Source organism: Panthera onca, chromosome D3 (genome assembly GCF_046562875.1).
Source record: "Panthera onca isolate mPanOnc1 chromosome D3, mPanOnc1 haplotype 2, whole genome shotgun sequence".
NCBI classification, from domain to species: Eukaryota; Metazoa; Chordata; class Mammalia; order Carnivora; family Felidae; genus Panthera; species Panthera onca.
The window spans coordinates 78830605-78844144 of NC_138350.1; the positions used below are offsets into that span (position 1 = coordinate 78830605).

General features: G+C 46.0%; 1 protein-coding gene across 5 annotated transcripts in view; it reads right to left on the reverse strand.

Moving 5' to 3' along the window:
• The window catches only part of RNF152 (ring finger protein 152), a 79117-nt gene that overhangs the window by 54596 nt on the left and 10981 nt on the right, over window positions 1-13540 (reverse strand). The window lies entirely within an intron of this gene.

Here is a 13540-nt window from a genome sequence, read left to right on the forward strand (position 1 = left end):
CTTTGAATCCCCACTCACTGCTGACGACCAAGGGGGAGGGCCCACATAGCCACCAGGCTCCATGGGTCCTTTGGTGATTTAGTTACATTTCTAGCCTCATCTGACAAACTTTTCTCCATCCACCTCCCTCCATCTATATGCTCTCCCTCTACCTCTCCTCCTACGACAGCCTCCACGTCCCCGCTGGGGTGGTGGGGTGGGGGTGGGGGGTCTCTTCTCCCCACCTTTATGCACGTGGAGTGCCATGTTCTTTCCTTCAGTTGACCATTCACGACTTCCTACTGACACCAGGGACGCCCTTCGAGCGTGTGACCTTCTCCAGCCCCAGCTCCGGCTTTCCCACGACCGGCTCCTGTGTTCCCACAGCTCAGCAAGGCCATGGGGAGATGGTCTGTAACCTCTGGAACTCACGAATGTGTTACGGCAAATCATCAGGGACATTTAAAAAAAAAAAAAAAAAAAAAGCAAAACCCAGAAACAAACAACAGGGGCTCAGGAGCTTGTCCCCAAATGACTCCTCCGTTCAGTCGCTTAAAAGTGAAGACGAGGGGATGGCAGACTTATGTGAACTTTTGAAACGCTCCGTCAGGGAATACTTTAGCAATTAAGCATTCAAACACTGCAACCACATGAAGGAGAGCTCACCTATCTGTCTGCTCACCGGCTTGAGGCTTCATGCAACAAGCCTGCTTGGGATTTAAAATCAGCAAGAGAGAATCTTCAGAATGGGAACTCAAGAGTCACCCAGGCATCACCAAAGCAAGGACTTGACAACCGGATCCACAACTCAGACTGCTTTTTATGGTTGTTTCCTAGCAGCGGGAGGGGGAGCAAAGAGACAGGTGAAGAAGTTCCGTTTTAATTTTTAAGGAGGGAGGGCACCCACTCCCCGAAGCTCTTCTGTGGCCCCTGCCGCAGGGTGAAGGGATGTAAACCAGGCTGGTCTGCCCACGGTACCAGGCTTACTAGGCGGGCATCCATTCCTGACTAGGAAATCGGCACCAAATAAACCCCGATACCAGCAGCAATGCAGCGTGAGAAGCAAACGTAACAACCATAACTCACGGTGATAATTTAAAATATAAAATAATGCTCCTAAATCCCACAAAACGGGTACGAATGCACAATGCACGCAAATTCTCTGAAGAACCCCACGGTACTGGGAAAATACTTAAAATGCACATAAAAACACAACTCCGCCACTAAGCAGAATTAACCTAAAACTACTCTGCTAGCTGAAACAGGCTCTATATTAAATCAGTTTTGCTCACCTTCTTAGAACTTAATGAGCCCCATGGGGTGGGGCACGGGGATGTGATTTGGATGCCCCAGCCTCCTTCACGAAACCTTCCAAGGAGACTCACAGTAATGGACGGAGCTGGGTTTTTCCAACCTCTCCCCATTTTCCTTATATCCAGCACCGCCCTTCAGAACCTGCTGACCAGGGAGGTCAGCTTCAAGGGTCACTGTAGGCTTATAACACTATGTTCAGAGGTGTTTCTCCCAGGGACAAGCATTTTTTTTTTTTTAACTTAAATCCAAGTTAGTTAACAAACAGCATAATAATGGTTTCAGGAGTAGAGCCCAGTGATTCATCTCTCACATATGACACCCAGTGCTCATTCCAACAAGTGCCCTCCTTAATGCCCATCACCCATTTAGCTTGGCCCATCCCCCCACCCGCCTCCCCTCCAGCAACCCTCAGTTTGTTCTCTGGATTTCAGAGTCTCTTATTTTGCCTCCCTCTCCGTTTTTATCTTATTTTTCCTTCCCCTTCCCCTATGTTCATCTGTTGTGTTTCTCAAATTCCGCATGTGAGTGAAATCAGAGGATATCTTTCTTAAATAGTTTCCAACGTTTCCCTTTTCCTCCCAGCTTATTCAAGGTCTCCAGGGCAGCCACACCTGCCCAGGGTCAGCTCAGAGAATGCAGGATGGCGGGAGGTTGCAGCCTGATCACTGTTAGCTGACCCTGCGGGGCACTTGCTGCCCGGAGCCTCCACAGAAGCCATTTAGGATCGCAAGGATAAGTGCAGGTTTTAGAAGTAACGTCAAAGTTGTCCACTAAATGGACAAAAAGTGCAAATCGGTAGCATGCCCTGTGCTTACACGGAGGAAAGAGGCAGAGCAGGAAAGTGTAGAGGGGAGTCAGGAGCAGGCATTACAAAAGCAGCTGCCTGAGAAGGTCAATGGCATACAGGAGGCTTCACACATGACTTAAAGCAGGTAAAGCGTTGCCTATACTTGAGGTTCTTAGAGTTCCCATGTTAGTGAGTAAACAGAAGAACTAAAAGTACTCATTGTTTATGAAAATACAGGTCTTGGGGCACCGGGGTGGCTGAGTCAATTAACTGTCCAACTTCAGCTCTGCTCATGATCTCGCGGTCCAGGAGGTCCAGCCCCGCGTCGGGCTCTGCACTGACAGCGGGGAGCCTGCTTCAGATTCTGTGTCTCCCTCTATCTCCGCCCTTACCTCGCTTGTGCTTGGTTTCTCTCTCTCTCAAACACAGACACTTTTTTGAAAATCTAAATATAGGTCTTTCATAAGATTTGAAATTCTTAGAAAGCATTTTTAGAATCTTCTAACACCTCGCAGGTAAGCTTGTTTGTTCCGTGAACATCTTAAGCCCGCCATTTCTTTGTAAGGATGATGCGCTAAAGGAAGCCCCTGTCTTCACTATTTCAATTACCACGAAATCCTAATGTGTAAAATCCACAGACATGGGAAATTTCTAGCCTCAAATTTCAACTGCTAACTATACACACAACAATGATATAAAGACGAAATAAGAAAGCTTATAAGCATGTGTCTTGAACAGGCCACCATCACAACAGTGACGGTGTAATCAGGACTCACTATAAGCATCTACATTTTCTTTTTTTATTATTATTTTTTTTAACATTTATTCACCTTTGAGAGACAGAGAGAGACAGAGCATGAATGGGGGGGCCGGGGGAGGAGGGAGGGCAGAGAGAGAGTAAGACCTAGAATCCAAAGCAGGCTCCAGGCTCCGAGCTGTTAGCACAGAGCCTGACATGGGGCTTGAACCCACGAACAGTGGGATCATGACCTGAGCCGAAGTCGGACGCTTACCCGACTGAGTCACCCAGGTGCCCCAAGCATCTGTATTTTCTGATAGAGGCTTGTACACTGAGCTGAATTTAATCCATGGGGAAAAAAAGATGGGCAAGTCTATCAACCCAAGTTGGGCCTCACCACATATCTTGTCATATGGTCTCTCTCCACTGCTCCTAAACCTTGCTCTCTCTTGGAAAGAAATAATTTGGAAGTAAGGAAATACTGTTTTACTGGACCCACGTTTGACACTAATCTCCTGCTTTCAGGATTATAAAGAGGCTAGAGTGGGGGGTGGAGTTGAGAGCACACAGGAACCCTTCGGTGGCCAAATGTCATTTGGGCCCTGACACTGGCCTACACACTCCAAAGAGAAACAGCCTTTACTGATCAGAGTCTGAGGATGGGATTTATTGTCGCAAATACACTCAAGGACAGATTTTAAAAAAACACTTCATGTCATGTGTTCTGTCTCCTTGTCTCCCACACAGCTCTTTTCAACTAAGTGGCCTCACCTGCTCTGATTTTCTTCTACCCAACAGAGAAAGTGCGGAGTGTTCCTTCCGTGTTTCCGGGTCTGTCCCCTCGCCCGTAGGCTCTGCACCGCTGGCTTGCTCCCCCGTTTCAGGAGAGACTTCACGGCCCCACCATCTGCACTGCTCCCGAGTCCAGGCCGGGGCCTGTGTCTCAGCCAATGACGACCCATCCCCACTCCCTTTAGGTTTTACTCCAGGACGTCACTCTTCTTTCTCTACCCCCCCCCCTCCCTTTTTTTTAAGGATATGGAAAGGAGAGGAGTTCTTGTAAGGTTAACCAAGCAAGAAAGAGGACCAAAGTCCTATTTTCCTGCCGGCGTGTTTGGAGACCTGACCTCTTCAGATCCAAGAAAAAGAAAAGTGAAGCCAAAGCAAGGGGCCAGCTTCATCCAAGGCCAATCGGTCCAGGTACAACGGAGTGTCTCAAGGTCTCCCCGTGTCCGCCCATCCAGCCCTGGTGTTGGTGCTCTCTCTCCTCCCACTACCCCACCCCCATCATACCTGCCCACTCCCTCTCTGCACCTGCGTCCCCATGGGGCTGGCAAACGCTTGATCCAAGTGATTAGGTGACTGTGTCATCCTTCACGAGGGCGCTCACATTTTAGCAAAGGATCCATGGACACAAAACCCAAAAGGAAAAGAAAAAGGAACTAATTTATAACGAACTGTCTTCATACCAGCTTTAGCCCTCAGACATACCATTTACTTTCTCTGGGCCTGCCTCTGATTCCTACCTCAGACTGCTGTTCTGAGAAGTAAGTAAGTGAACATATACATAATACTTAAAACAGCACCTGGCACCTTGCAAGGGCTCCATGCACATCACTTATCATCGTTAACCATGACCTTTACCATGACCTTCTGAAGTAAGTACTAACCGGTCTCATCTTAAATGAGGACACGGAAGGACTTCCTCAGGATCACAAGGCTGATGAACTAGCAGAGCAGGGATACAGCCCTCAGTCTACCGAGAGACCACAATCCCCCGGCTCTTTTCACCACACCACAAGGAGTGAATCTCTAATGGTAAAACCAAAGACACCCTGCAGGCCCATGGGGTAAGATCCCACTGAAAGGGTCGTATGGTTTGCTGATAGTGTACTATCAGAAGAAAAGGCTGGGCAGCTGGGGTAGACACAGAATGATTCCTGGAGCGTGACCAGGGTTGAACAGCGTGGCACATTCCGTCAGGGCTAACTCAAGGCCCAGCTCTGAAGGGCAGACCTTGGGCTACCAACTTACCTCATTTGGGCTCAGCTTTTCCTGACTATAAAGTGGAACAATTTACTTGGGACGCTGTAAGTTCCTGACATCTGGAGGTGTTCTCAGTGGAAGATAAAACCTCCTACGGGGAAACTCCGTAAAGGGATCCTGCAGCAGGGAAGACAGCAAACCTGGGGATATAAGTTACTTCTAATGTTAGAAACGGGAGGCTTCATAAAACAATAGTCTAGAGATTAACAATGCTTATTGAAAAAAAGAAAAAAAACCTGCCAGAGCCAAAAATATTACTAATGACCTTGATAATATCTGGTTAAAAGTTCCACATTAACTCCAAGCAGGGTAATTTTTAGTCTCCAAAATATTCCTGAAAACTCACCTATTTCCATTATATTATTACAAATCCATAATTAGGCCCCTTTCCTTTCTGGCTTGCTCTGCATTTGAAAAGCATTCACTATTCTACTGACGCGGACTTCCCTCAAAATAACCTCATTATTCTATATTTCCACAATTATGTCATGGATATAATTACTACCATCATGATTTCAGCAGCTATTTGTTGCACTATAATTTCCAGATGAATTTCTGGTGTGGAAATAAAATAGCCACAATAAGATAATTAATTACAACTCTATTATGACTACAGCACAGAGTGACCGAAATTAAAACCCTGAAAGTTTTCGTATTTCATCTTTAATATCACGTTCATCTTCGTAGCCAGCAAATCATCACTCTAAAGACGCTTATTGTTAGTATATTTTCTTTGTAATAGCCGCTGTTTCTTTTTATTGGTACTTTTCCATAACTACTAAGGCAAAGTCTGGAAAGACCACCGTATTGTGACGCTCTCAGTTACCAGTGCTGTCACCAATCACACTCAGGGTTTGCAAGCTGCTTTTGCCACTCGGCAGCGTAATCTTGACCAAGCTACCAAACCTCCCCGTGTCTCAGTTTGCTCATCCAAAAAATGAGGCTAAACACGGAACCTGCTCCTAAATTATCGTGATAATTAGCTTGGATAACTCACACAGAGCTTTGCAAAATGCTCTGGACATAGTTACCGCCAAGCAAAGTTAGCAGTTACTTCTTTAACTTATAACGTCAATTCAAAGATATTCACTGTTTAAAATTTCACTCCAGGGGCACCTGGCTGGCTCAGTGGGTGGAGCGTGAGACTTGGATCTTGAGGGCGAGAGTTCGAGCCCCACGTTGGGCACAGAGCCTACTTAAAAACAATAAAATAGGGGCAGTTGGGTGGCTCAGTCCATTAAGCGTCAGACTTCAGCGGGGGTCATGATCTCACAGTTGCTGAGTTTGAGCCCTACGTTGGGCTCTCCGCTCGGAGCCCACTTCAGGTCTTCTGTCTCCCTTTCTCTCTGCCCCTCCCCCCGCTCGTGGTGCATGCTCTCTCTCTCTCTCTCTCTCTCTCAAAAATAAACAAACATTTAAAAAACCAAAATAAACTTTTACCAAAATGTTGCCATCTTCGTATGTCATCTCCAAATGCCACTGCCATTTGCTTCTTTTTCGGCCAATGTACTAAACTGATTATTCAACCACCACTTATGCACATCAGTCTACCTGACACAGTCTATAAAGTTCCTTCCTTCTCCATAACCCAAAGAAAGCAGACTCATTTTCTGAGACCACGGAGTCAGCTAGAGCAGAGCGCAGGGCAGCAGATTCGAACTAATCGGCACTGAATACTAGAGTTTTTGAGACTGATGGGGCAGAGATCATACTAGTAAACAAACTCCACAAAAGGAAAAGGAGGCGCCCCCTAGGTGGCTCAGTCGGCTAAGCGGCTGACTTTGGCTCAGATCATGATCTCATGGTTCAAGCCCCGCGTCAGGCTCTGTGCTGACAGCTCGGAGCCTGGAGCCTGCATCGGATTCTGTGTCTCCCTCTCTCTCTGCCCCTCCCCGCTCGTGCTCTGTCTCTCTGTTTCTCTCTCAAAAATAAACATTAAAAAACAAAAGAGGGGTACCTGGGTGGCTCAGTCGGTTAGGTGTCTGACAAAAAAAAAAAAGGAAAAGGAAAGCCTCTCCTGTCCCCAAAAGATTTTCCTCATCTATCTAAACACAAAGCTTTACTCTGTATATTTGTGAGCACTCCACACACTTTGCTAAATGAATTTCGTCTGATTAATTTAATTTTAGAAATAGAAAAACTAATTTCAGGCCTCTACTACTGTCCTACGCATTTAGGCTCCAAGTATATTTTGGTTCCTGAAAATCTACCCTCAACTTCTTTCATGAAACCGAAGGCCACACTACAGGGCCATTCACCCCCGTACGATCCCCTTGCTGTTAGTTTCACAGCGCGTTAACTGACCAGAGAGAGAAGAATCAATCAAGACAGTCAATGTATCTTCTGAGTAGAATACAAGCTAAGCCAGGGGTGGTAACCGACATATCATACTTCCAATTGCCAATACAAGATTCAACTACCAAGATACAGGACCCCAAAGAGAAAAGAAAACTTCCCAATGATCCAGCCCTTAAGCAACTAGTAGCATTAAGATACCATATCCAAAATAGTGGGGGAGATGTAAGAAAGCGTTAGATCACTGCAGTCTCTAAGGAGATGAAGACCCAGTGAGAGACAGAAGGTTAACAGTTTATATGACAACAGCTGGTGACAACATGGTGGGAAAAAATAAGCCAGGTCCCTGAGATGCAGAGATGCGCGAGGTAGGCACAGCCCTCCCAGAACCCACATCTATCATCAGTCAGCAGCTGGCCGCCCCCGGGACCTACGCTAGGTCTGCAAGATGTAGGGAAGCAGCGACAGTCATTTTCGGTAGCGATCATCAGGGATTCAGAAATGGGATTTGAACAGGGTATCAAAGGAAGAGTCAGGATTTGAACAGAAGGACAGAGGAAAAAAGAGAAGGCAAGCATCCTCAAGGAGGCAACGAGAGGAAGGCAGCCTGCGCTTGCCCAGGGGCAGGTGAGTTAGCCGGTTCAGACGAGCCGAGCATCGATCAACCGAATTCCCAGTATTCCAGGCAGGGCCCCATGTGGACCACTCTTCATGCGCTATTTACATGCATGTCAAATAGCTCAAATATCTTAAGTCTAGGAGAAATCACAATCAATTCGGGAATAATACATGTAAGTTAAGCTCCACTATGACATGAAGTCACTCTTAGTTCTCAATACATGCAAATATCCTCTGCTCCAGAAAACAAATGTGTTTTCTTTGTTCCCACCTCCCTTTCGACCTACGATCCTTCACAGCCAGCTCGCAGAGGCTCTCTCTCCCACTTGGCAACACGGTTCGACCTCAGACTCACAACGGCCATCTGGATGTGGATTATTCTCAAAGGTACAGCTCTGACCTCTCTTCCAAATGCCATTTCCAAAGAGAACTCTTGATCTCCTCCAAATCTGGTCTTTTCCACGTAATTTTACAGTTGCTACTGTTATTCACCCAGTACCCCAGACTTGAAAACCCATTCACCTCCCACCTCTCATTGAACCGGTCTCCAAAATTCCACTAAATTTGTCTCTGACATGTCTCTCACATTCATGCATCCTTTCTGTTCCTGTGGCCCTCTTCCTGGGGTGCAGGTGTTCACTACGTCTTTTCTGGACCCCAGCTGGTCTCCTCAGCTTTCTTTTCCAATCCACACTGACCGCTGCCAGATGAAGCTTCCAAAAGCACAGCTTCAAACCCGCATGATCCCCAGCCTCCAAACCATCAATGACTTCCAACCAAACAAGTCCCAAAGTCCCCCCACCTTCCCACCAGCTATTCCAATCCTTTTCCAACCAATCCGGCTCACATCCTCCACGCTGTAGTCATAAAGCATTATTTGGTGTCCGGGAGACAACATCCATGCTCCCCTGTCACCTTGCTGCTGCTGGAATGTCATTCTACCACCCGCACGTCTGGATTACTACCTGCACTTCAAGAGCATCACCTTGCACGAAGCTACGTTAAATCCTTTGGCCAGAGTAATCTCTCCCCTCCGAGTTCCAGTATCACTTCATCCAGTACCACCTGGCACGTGAGTCCCCTGTGTACATGTGTCCTTACCCCGACAGAGGTGACCTCCAAAAGGAGCATCTCTGTGTGAAAATAATCAAGCCAACGTGCTACGTTCGTACCCTTCTTACAAGGAAGCATTGTGCCAAGAGTTATAGAAGACCCAAGAGTATCGGTTGACAGCTCAATTGGGAAATTATGCTCAAACAATGCAAAAATAAAGCAGTCACATCACTAACTCTTCGTAAGCATCATATACAGATGTTTGCTGGATTCATGAAAATACGGAACAGCTCAGAGAAAGGGAGTCTCCTGAACAGAATGAAGAATCTGAGGCAGCACACCGCAGTGGCCGACAGCACAAACTCTGGAGCCATCTGCGGCTGAGTCCTAATCCACGCTCCGGCATTTACTCACTTTGTGACCTTGGGCAAGTCACGGAGCCTCAGTTTCTTGTCGACAAATTCAAATGGAGATATTAAAAGTACCTTCCCCTTCAGACTGCAGCGAGAATTATGCACACACCTCATACAAAACACTCAGAGCCTGGCATATAATCAGTGTCATCCATGTAAGTTAGTCTTATTACTGGAAGGCGTTCTCTATGGGGGAAAAACACAAGAATCTGCTATTTGGTAGTTAAGACGCCTAAGAGGATCTCTTACTCGAAAGGGGGCCTCTACTATCTTAAAATCGTCAATCCACGTTTACTCTACTTCCCGACAGGAATTCTCTGACCGACTGACAGGTAGGGTGAAATTCAGCAGGGGTGGCTCTTTGTACCACAGAGGGGATGCCGTGCAAACAGAGCAGGCACCTCGACCACTGAACCAAACACAAAGCCCTCAGCCACCGCAGGGCTCACCCACAAACAGCCATTGTCTCCCACAAACAACCCCGCTGTTGTCCTCCAGACGGATGCCAAACGAAACCGTTTGACGCATTTTGGTCAGTGGCTCTGTGTAGACACAACCACAGATACAATTAATTGCTGCAAAAGAAATTGAGAACTATGCACTGAATTCTGTCTGATAAGCAAGCTTTTGGGCACTAATCTACAGCATTCGGCTGCACTAAGCGTATATGAGTCCGTTTCAAAGCCCATCGTGTCATACAGAGACTTATTAATTCATGGTGTGGGGAACAGCTGTGGCTGTAGGGTATCAACATCTGTCATTTTTCCCCCCCAAAATGTTACAATGCGTTAGACATAAATTGCCACAAATATCTCAACTTGAGCTTGCATTCCAGACACACATATACAGTGAAGTGAAACCTGCTAGGACATTTGATGTTTTATTACTTTCTACTAAAGTTATTTATAGCTCAACATTCACAGGTCAGAATTACCAGAGTGGTGGAAATAACAAAGTCACATTTATCATTATCTCATTTTCTGACAAAATACAGAAATTAAAAGACTTAAGAGCACTAAGACTGACGCTATACAAGAACAAACAAAAATATCTGTCCCTTTTTCCATGGCTGGAACGTCTGTTTTTACTTACTACCTGGAATATGGGCATGGGCGCTCCAACAAGGTCTCTTCAGCCAAATGTCAGGGAAGGTTAGGCAGGGTGGACTGCCTGCCTGAATAAAGCACCCCCAAATCTCACTGGCCTAATGCAATAAATGGTTTCATCGCTTCTTCACACTGCATTCCAGTGCAGCTTGCTAAGGGAGGTTCTACTCTACTCAGTCATTCAGGACCCAGGCTTCTTCGATCTCGTGGCTCCATCATACCCTGGGGCCTCATGGTTCTCCCCCACTCTCCCTGCAGCTGGCCTGACGACCAGAAAGATCGCAAATGTCTGGAAACATCTTTGATTGTTACAACGAGGCAATTGGCATCTAGTGGGTAGGGCCCAGGGATGCCACTAAACACCCCACAGTGCACAGGTCAGTTTCCCCACAACAAATAATCACCCAGTCCCAAATATCAATACTGTTGAGATTCTGCTAAGCCTCTAACCAGTCACCAAAATCAAATGACATGTCAATGCTCAGGTCTACCACCATTTTTCACGGAGATACACTCTAATCCATCCCAACATATCCACATATCAAGTTTGTTCATTCACTTGTTCATCCTTTCGTCCATTCATCCAAACTCCTGAACGAGACAAGGTCCCTGCAGTCAGAGAATTCTCAGTGGAGCAGGGAGGTAACCACGTACAAAATTATCACACACAGAGGTAAGTGGGATTACAAAGAACAAACGGGGGGGTGGGCGCTTGGGTGGCTCAGTCGGTTGAGTGTCCGACTCTTGATTTTCAGCTCAGGCCATGATCCCAGGGTCATGGGATCGAGCCCCGTGTGGGGCTCTGTGCTGGGCAGGGAGGCTGCTTAAGGTTCTCTCCCCCCTCTCTCTCTAAAATAAAACAAAATAAAAACGAAGAACAAATAGAAGGAAAACTAATCCTTGCTTCTTCCTGAGATAGCTGGAGGAGAATCCGTAAGGTGGCGGAATGAGTAGGAAGTCTTGAAGCAAGCATATACTTAAAGCTTTCCATCCAGACATGGTGTTTAGTGGGAAGGGGCAGTGGGGGGACAGGCAGACAAGGCACTCCAGGACAAGGAAACTATATGAACAAAGGAATGGCGATATGAAAGGAGATGATCTATTCCCCTTTTGGTGTTGGGCAGAACAGTAACCAGGGGAGAAGGGGTTGTAAGAAATGCTTTTTGGGGGGGCGCCTGGGTGGCTCAATCGGTTAAGCGGCCGACTTCGGCTCAGGTCATGATCTCTCGGTCCGTGAGTTCGAGCCCCGCGTCGGGCTCTGTGCTGACAGCTCAGAGCCTGGAGCCTGTTTCAGATTCTGTGTCTCTGACCCTCCCCTGTTCATGCTCTGTCTCTCCCTGTCTCAAAAATAAATAAATTAAAAATAAATAAATAAATACCTTTAAAAAAAAAAAAAAAGAAATGCTTTTTTGTTCAAACAATGTTCTTAGTAGCATATTCATGAAAGTCTTAAGCTCCCAGCTACACGCACTGGCTCTCAGTCAAGTGGCCCTTCAAGAAACAATTCACACCACCAAACTACATAGAAACTTGTTAGCACAGGGCAAAGCTCAGATAACAGTCGGAAATCTCACTGCAAATTTCCCAACAGATCCCATCACCGACTCTCCAAACCATGCGGCCTCAAAGTCAACATCAAACTGATTGAGGCAGATGTGAACCCAAATCATCCATCTTGGTTCCCAGAGACAGAACAGCACAGCAGTCAGATCTCTTTTTAAATTATATTACACCAAACTCATTTTTTAAAAAAGCATTAACGCATTTTTTTTTTCAATCCCAAATCTCGACTGTGAATGCGGCTCTCAGGCTGTGGATCAGAGCACAGAGCACACAAATGCCTAACTCGGCTCTGACATAAACTCACCAGATGACCTTGGGCAAGACACCTAACTTTCCAGGATCTACCGCCTCTCAGAGAGCATGCTTAAAGCAGTTAGGGCTGTGCCTGGAGCCTATGATAAACATTATCTGTCACCTCTGCTCTATAGGTATCTCCTCCATCCCCCGCCCCCCAACTTTCTTTCAGTTGTCAATCCACACACTGTGGAATCCCACACAGTCTGGGAAGGGAAGCATCTGATAAACGTCCATGTCATTTCGTAGAACATGCATTATTAATAACAACGTCAATTTGCTTTGGGCAAGATGCTTTTAATTACGAAGCCAATAGCACCATGTAAACAACAGTTGTTCTTGACTTTGAAGCTAAAATTGAGTTTAGAAAATACCACGCTCCTACACGATTATTTACCCCGTTATTCGCTTTAACTCGCCTTTCCTCCCTCAAACTGTTGTCCCTCTCTCTCCTTTTCTCATTTTCGCTGTGATCAGCTCTGGGAAAACAAAGTGTATTTAGCTGTTAAGTACTATAGATTATATCGAGCGACACCAGTCACCTAGCACTAAAAAGCCTCATAAAAGGAAGAGATTTGTTTCTCCACAAGTCAGAATCTCAAAGGAGAAGTTAAACCGAGGGAAGTGAACTCCAGAACCAGAGGAACATCAGCCCGTGCAGAACTGCTTCCTCCTGCAGCGAAAACAACCCACTTCTAGGCTGTTCTAAGTGGACATCCATGTGAAGCCCATTCACCTTTAGAAAGAGTAGCAACAGAATCTAATGGCGATGCCCTTTGCCATGAGTCAAGGACAAGGAGCAAAATGAAAGCCAAGGCAACCAGAGAACTGAGGCCGAATCACATTTACGCTTCCAAATTGATTACCACTGCCTTCCTAATTTACAAGGAATTCTAAACTGTCTGGACAGCATCCGTTTTTCAATTTCCATTCCAGACTAGCCTTGATTCCTGAGAGTGTTATTTTAAGGAGCAACTTAAAGACAGGGTTTGGCGCTCTCCACGGACAGGTTCCACAAATAAGATGTAATAAATCTGGGGGTAAAATCTAACATATTCTTTTTAACTCCTTGGTGAAGGCATTTTTTTTCCTGGCAAATCAAAGACCTCCTTGTAGGAATGAATGACTGAGGTAAGATGCGATTCTCAAATACCTTGTGTATTATTATTTTGACATAACTCAAGATGTGTGAACGATTTGTTTTTGATAGCTCTGACTCCACTGTTGGAAGAAAAAAAAAAAGGAAGTGGGTGATTCTGCAAAGAAACACTAACTCTCTCAACTAATATTTAGCATCCGTGTGTAGAAATAAAGGCAATTTAGAAAATGAATT